We start from the raw sequence: 7,256 nt of genomic DNA on the forward strand, positions 1-7,256 counted from the left end.
CTGTTATTTCAAGGGAAATTCCTTCTCATCTTGGTAACTTTATAAAAGATCCATCAAAGCAGTACCCTGCACCATGTAGGGGTTAAATCTTACTGGGTGAATTGAAATTCATTGTCCATGGGGTAGAGATTGGCCTGGAACCTCCCTGGAAGATGTGTGTTACTTGCTTGACTTCACAATTACAATAGCTGAGTATTCTGTGTCACTGCTGCTCTGTAGCTCAATTACACACAGAGACTTATTTTACTTATAACTGTATGACATGCAGTTCTTGCTATTTGTTCTTATATCTTTTCTATAATCTATACTGCATGTGCTTGTGCTTGCTGGTATCTTACATCATGCTTCTCTCATGGCAGGCAGCATCTCTCTGTCTCGCTTCTACTCCAGAATTCTCCTCCTTGTTCTGCTACACTATCTTCCTGCTACTGCATCAGCATTTTATATCAATAACAAAAAAAAACAAATAACAGTAACATAAAAGGAACTCATAAGGTCAGCATCTATTCTCCAATCTGTGTTTAACTGATGTGGTATTGTTTGGAGGCAGGGGAGAAGAAGGGTTTCTTGGTCCTATCTCCAAATCTTACTGTGGTTCCAGCCCTGTGTAAGCTGTCTCCTGACTCTGCTCTCAGTTACTCCATCTGGGAAATGGAAATAACAAACCTCCTCTTGAAAACATGAAGACACAAAGGAAACAACATTTTTAAGTGGTTTCCTAGCTAGGTAAGAAGGTGCTGTATATTTCATAGACATTCATGGGGATGAAGTCAGGCACACAAAAAATCCTCTTTACTTTGGAATCAAACAGGACTATAGAACTTGAGCTGGGCAATTCATTGTTTGTACTTGGGAGGGAGTGGCTGGTGTTCTAAGAAAATTGCTATCTGTAGTTGATATCAAGAGGGACTAAACACTAGTGGAATCAGCAGGTTGTAAGAAAAAAAATTCAACAGCACACTAAACTCTAGTCTTGGCTCTGGCTCAAATGCCCTCACTAGGTTTCAAAGTCTAGTGGAGAGCTCTCGATATGAGACTGGGAACTATACTGACCTGGGATCCGTCTGACCTTATAAAGCTTTTTTACCCATATGGAAGTCAGCACGAGCTCACTATTCAGGGAGGACAGCCATTGTATGCTCTTCTGATGAGCCCAGGTCTCAGCCAAGCTGGAAGCACCATGTAATGTTCCACCGAAGTCTAGCTGAAGGATGTGTTGTGATTCAGTGACATCTGTCAAGTGAATGAATGTGCTTGCTCTGTGCAACTGAAGACTCAGGCAGTGCCGCTTCCTTTCCCAGGCAATGAGACACAACTCCGTGCCCAGTACAGAAATATTTGATGGACACTCAAAACGGTAGAAGGGCCTGCAGTAACAACACTGACACTAAACATTTGCTAACCACGTAAATCGTGACTGTAAATACTTTACACAGTTTATCTGACTTTCACACTAATCTTGGGAGGCATGCATTAGAACTTTACTCTCATCTTACAGGGAAAGTCAATATGGCCCCAAAGACTTTTGTAAGGTGTGTAATGGTTTAGAATGCTGGGCGACCTCAATGTAGGCAGTTTGAATCCATACTTCTTCTACCCACTCAGCTGCAGTGTACTTCAGAGGTTGGTGGCTCTGATCAGGGAAGCAGACTCCTGGAAGAGTCTGCACACTGTCATTGTCCCCTCTGACAGCTAGCATGAAAGCACTCAGATGAGGTGGGCCTGGCAGGGCAGGCAGGTATCTTACAGATTTTAGACTTACTACCAGGGAAAGAATGGCAGGGCTTCTGCCTCCTGCTGTGCTTCTCGGGTGGGGTGGGGGTCCTCAGTTCAGCCACCTGCATGGGGTGTGCTCACCTCACACACTTCTCATGTCTACAAAGAGCAGGCCTGACAGTCACAGACATGCCTAGCAATCAATTGCCAAACACCTGTTATGTGGGAGGTAATCTGGGCTCTAGAGTAAAAAGCCAAAGACTTATTTACAGAGCACTTAATCCAAGCTTTCACTTCGTGAGTACAGAAACTGAGGCAGCTTGCCAAGGGCCCAGTCTGCTTGGTAGCTGTGTGGAGAGCAGAGGCCAGGTCTCCCAATAGCACATCACATGTGCTCCCTCTGCCCTGAATGACACACTGGAGATCTGCTTCTGACTGTTGAGTTTCCCTGGGGATCTGGGCACAGTCCCCTCACTGAGCCCAGTGGCTGTAGATGCACAGAAGGCAAGCCCTGCCATGTGAAAGAGAGAGGCTCCTCAGCCTGTGTACAAAAAGGATTCTTGGAGAACCATTCATCCTGACCAACCCCCTCCCAGTCCTTGCCTGAAACTTAATTAATCATGTTTGCATCTGGATTCAGACAAGACAATAGCGGGGATGTGTTTTTGGTTAGGAACTAAAGCTGCATTCACAGAGGAATGTTGATTAGTTAGTGGTCGGTATCATTTTTCATGCCTTTTTAAGTTACAAAAAAATTTAATATCAAAGCATTTCTCCCTGCACCGCACGTATCTATTTCTCATAAGTGCATTCTGCTGGCATAATTTTCTTTTCCTTCCTGCAGGCTCTGTTTATGAGATGATCCATCAGGTTGTCTCAGCGTCTCCATCCAGCCCTTCAGCAGCCAGAGACTTTCCAGGTGAGCTGTGAGCTGCAGGCTGCAGCCTCTCTCCATGTGGAAAGGGGAAGGAAAAAGGCAGCTTAGGCCAGGGTACCATCCACTGTGGATAATGGAGACAGCAACTCCCCACTGTACAGAGCACAAGCTCTCCCACTGGCAAGCCCTGGATCTCCACTGTAAACCTCTAGAGGAAGAAAAAAGTTCAAACCTCCTTTAGACCTGTGGATATTAAGGTCAGCCCAAGTGGCTGAACTTACTCTTCAATTCTGCTTTAGAAAAATGTCCTAAATCTGGGGAAATTGAACACAGGAGGCATGTCTTAATGTGTACAACATGACCATATATGTAGAACATGTCCAGTCACAGATGGTAAGTCATGGCAGATAAGCAATGTTAGAATTATGTGGCAGACTTGGAAATCTGTCTGCCTGACCAACAGTCCTCAAGCTAGACTTCCCTTTCAGACAAAGGTGATGGAAGAGCCATAGAAGACAGTTAGGTGCCCCTTTCTTCCAGTCATAGGCTTTTCAGCTCTGTTCCAAATCTGGTGCAGGTATCAATGTGTGCACCTGATGGAGAGGGGAGCAAGAACAAGACATTGCAAGATGCTCAGATGCAGGAAGGGCCTTCACTGTCACTGACTCCCCAATACCAGTAGCCCAAAGGACTCAGAGGGCTTTTTACAGAAAAAAGATGTCTGGGGAAAATCAGGAAATTTGAGACCTATTGCTCATACCAGTTTCCAAAGATGTTCAGATCAGCTGAGGCAGTGTTTGACTTGACCTGAGACCAACACGTTGGCTCTTTGCTTACTTCGCTCCTGACTTTTGGCAGAGAAGGTTGATTGAAAATAAGGTATGAAGCAGGTGATTGACCTCTAGACCCAGAGTACTCTGGAACAACCAAACAATAAATGCACATTCTTGGAAATCAATTGAGTAGTTAAACAGTTATTTATTCAGAAAATAAGGGGCTTCTCTTAAACATTGAGCTACTCAGATCTCATTCACCTTTTGGGTTGCCTCAATTCAATCTCATTCTTTTGACCTTCTACTTCCCAGGCCTCTTACTTGTGATTGACCAAGGACCAGAGTGGATGTGAAGGTGTAACTACTCTCAGACCCATAGAAAACCTTTGCATCTAAAGTATAAATGGTAAGAATCAGGGGCTAGCAGTCTGTATACTGTGGGCCAAGTTTGGCTTATTGCCTATTTCTACGTAACTGTATTGTAACAGCCTCATCTACCTGTATACTGTTTATGGAAACTCCTAGGCTATACTAAAGAGTGGTTAAAATGAGACTGAGACTGACAAATGTTAAAATGTTTTTATTTTTCATCTGTATGAAATAACTTGCTGTAATACAAAAGTCCATTTCTAGGTAGAGAGCCAGTGGTCAAATGGGCAGCTTACCCAGAATCCTCCACACTCAGTTCTAAACCACAGGCTGACAGTTGTATTGAGAAGCTCTTTGTTTTGTTTTTAATCTTTGTGACTCCTGCCCTCTGGTGGAAAAATGTCTAAGTGTTCTATGACTGTGTCAGAAAGCAATGGAGAACTGACTTGAATCTCAAGCTCAATGGGAAACTTCAGAAACCAGGGCATGGCTGCAGGCACTTGATCTTTGGAATTGATCTGAGTGCAGAATGATGACCTTCCTCAGTTACTGAATTAAAGCCATAGTCACACTCAGGGTAGTTTTTCATTGACTCTAGACAGTCACTTGATGAACATAGAAAAAAGGAGATCATTCACACTCGTTATTATACAACATAAAGGTATGTATTTATTGAGGCCAGGAGAGATGGCTTAGTGGTTAAGAACACATAAGTATTGTAGAGGACCTGGATTTGATTCCCAACACCTACATGAGGGCTTATAAAAATTTGCAACTCCAGTTCCAGGGGACCTGTTGTATTCTTCTGACCCCAGCACATACAAGACTCACACATGTTACAGATATCCACATGTAGGCAAAACATTCATACACAGAAAATAAAAATAAATTTAAAACATGTATCTATTTTTTCATCACAGATATAGGACTGTGAAGCCTGAAGAGATGAAACAAATCTTCAGCACATTGCAATAATATATTTTTAAGAGCCAGCAGGAAATGAAGCAATATGCATTCAGTTTTATTATTATCTAGTTAAACCATAGATATTTCTGTCATAGTTTCATACTTTTTGGTAGGTAAATAGATGAAGAAAAAGGTTCAGAGACATTATGTTCCTTGCCTAAAGCCAATCATCCTTAAGTTGGGCTCATGAGAAAGCCTGGGTTATAAACATTCTTTTTTTTTATTTTCATTTATTTATTTATTTTTTTTTTTTTTTTTTTTTCTCATTTTTATTTATTTATTTATTTTTCTATTATCAGCTTGATACAGTGTAAATTCTTATCCTAATAGTGAAATGTTTCATTAGGCTTGCCCAGCAATTGAGTAAACAAAACTTATTACAAGCCACAGTCATCTAGGTCCCCTTCTATATTGCTCCTGTTCTGTGGTTACAGTCTGATTGTTCTTTGCTTTATATCTAGTATCCACTTATGATGAGTACATACCATGTTTGTCTTCTGTGTTTGGGTTACCTCACTCGGATGATATTTTCTATTCCATCGTTTGCCTGCAAATTCATGCTGTCATTGTTTTCTCTGCTGAGTAGTACTCCATTGTGTGTAGTACACATTTTCTTAATTCATTCTTCAGTTAACAGGTATCTAGGTTGTTTTCAGGTTCTGACTATTATGAATAGTGCTGCTATGAACATAGTTGAGCATGTATCTTTGTGTTATGATTGAGCATTCTTGGGTATATGCCCAAGAGTGGTATGGCTGGGTCTTGAGGTAGATCGATTCCCAATTTTCTTAGAAACAGCCATACTGATTTCCACAGTGGTTGTACAAGTTTGCATTCCCAACTATGTTAGCACTTTGCTGTTAGAGGAAAGAGGTTGGTACCTCTGAAAGCTGACCTAGAGAGCTGCCTCTAGGATACTCCTTGCTGCTGGGCTCATGAAAGTGCTCACAGGCTGACCTCAGGTACTTCCATCTTCAAGTCATGCATTGAACTACTCCCTTACTCCTCTCCAGGGCCCAGATCTCCTTTATATTTCTGCTGAAATGTTGCTAATTAAGAGTCTCAGTATATCCAAAATTTTCTCAGACCTAAGTGTCCCTCAGCACATCTCCTGGACGACCTTCTGCATGGATTGAACGTGGTATGTATGGTCCAGGAGAGTGAGGATGGACACTGTGTTCACACAACTGATAAAAGTCAAAGAAGAGGCCCCAGCTACATGTTCTGAGTACAATTTCCAGCTCACAGCAGGGGCTGGAATGAAGTAAAGGATCAGTGGCAATCCCCACTCTCCCAGTTCAGAGCAGCTTACCACAGCAACACTTTCCAAGGCCCTGCAGGCTAAGGGACAAGCCTGTGTGCAGTGTCGGGACTTGGCATTTGGCCACTGGCATGTCCTGTAGCTAGGGGGTTCTGGGCGCAGTGAGGGCACCTATGATAGGATGCTCTGAGACATTAGGATCCAGAGCAAAGGAAAAGGCCTGCTTGTTGGCACAGCCTGACTCTCTGTTGTCCAATTGTCCCTTACTTACTTAAGGCCTTGGTGGACCCAGGAATCTCTTATAGTCCTTTGCATCTCACATACTTAGAATGTCACCTAATCTTCAATATTGTAAGTGAGACTGTCATTAAATAAGTAGGGTCTAGAATATCCAGAATGGATTTCAGTGGGAATCACTCCAACAGGAACTCTGGGAAAGATGATATAGACAGACCTCTGTTTTACAAAAGGAAAAAGTAACCCGGGAAGATTAACAGATGAGCCCCCAAGCACATATATTGTAAGTATCAAGCTGGGATCCCACAGCCTGGACTCCAGGTGTCTACATGGAGCCCCAGAAGGAAGCCTTGGTGGGGAAACCAGGTGAAGGAAGAGCAACTTCTGGACTGGGCCTCCATCAGCCTGTGCAGATGGATCCCATACAAGCCACCAGTCCCAAGTTAGGGGATTCACTGAGAGGCTGACACTTAGCTAGTGTTCTCCTTCTTGAGCCTTGGGGCCCTAAGGGGCAACATGGCCCCTCTCATGCTCCCCTGAGTGTGCACCGAGAAGAGAGTGGATGCACCTGCTCACAGCTGTGGAGGGGCACAATCAGACACAATGGAAGATAATAGATATGTCCTGCATGATACAGGTAAAGTGGAGGTGATCTTGTGAACAGCCACTTGGAATTGTAGCTTTGTTTGTGGCTTTGTGTGTGCATATACTGTTTATTTTTAAATTTGTTCAGCCACTATGCTTTACCAAGTCTTTAAATAAAATCATTCAACAGAAAATCTACCCATGAAACCTTTGCCAAGACCAAGGCAGGAGGTATAAAAGAAAGGTGAAGGACCTGAGTGAAACATTTGCAAGTTGCATATTTGATATAGAGTTAGCCTATTCTTTTTTTTAGTATTATGAATTGTATAAACAGCATAATGTGTATTGAAGTGTCCTATGTTAAACACATTGTTATCTTCAAATCAACTGAAAATTTCAATTGACAAGATTTTTCCTTTACCATATAAATAAGATATTCAGTAATTTCGGAATAATGATTACTTGTATATTT

General features: G+C 42.5%; 1 long non-coding RNA gene across 2 annotated transcripts in view; it reads left to right on the forward strand.

Moving 5' to 3' along the window:
- The first annotated feature begins 3,620 nt into the window (after window positions 1-3,620).
- Window positions 3,621-7,256, forward strand: part of LOC119087233 — a 20,674-nt gene continuing 17,038 nt past the window's right edge. For both annotated transcript variants that reach the window (XR_005090661.1, XR_005090660.1), the window contains exon 1: window positions 3,621-3,772. This is a non-coding gene — a long non-coding RNA (uncharacterized LOC119087233). The remainder of the gene's footprint in view (window positions 3,773-7,256) is intronic.

The sequence above is a fragment of the Peromyscus leucopus genome, unplaced genomic scaffold (assembly GCF_004664715.2).
Source record: "Peromyscus leucopus breed LL Stock unplaced genomic scaffold, UCI_PerLeu_2.1 scaffold_417, whole genome shotgun sequence".
NCBI classification, from domain to species: Eukaryota; Metazoa; Chordata; class Mammalia; order Rodentia; family Cricetidae; genus Peromyscus; species Peromyscus leucopus.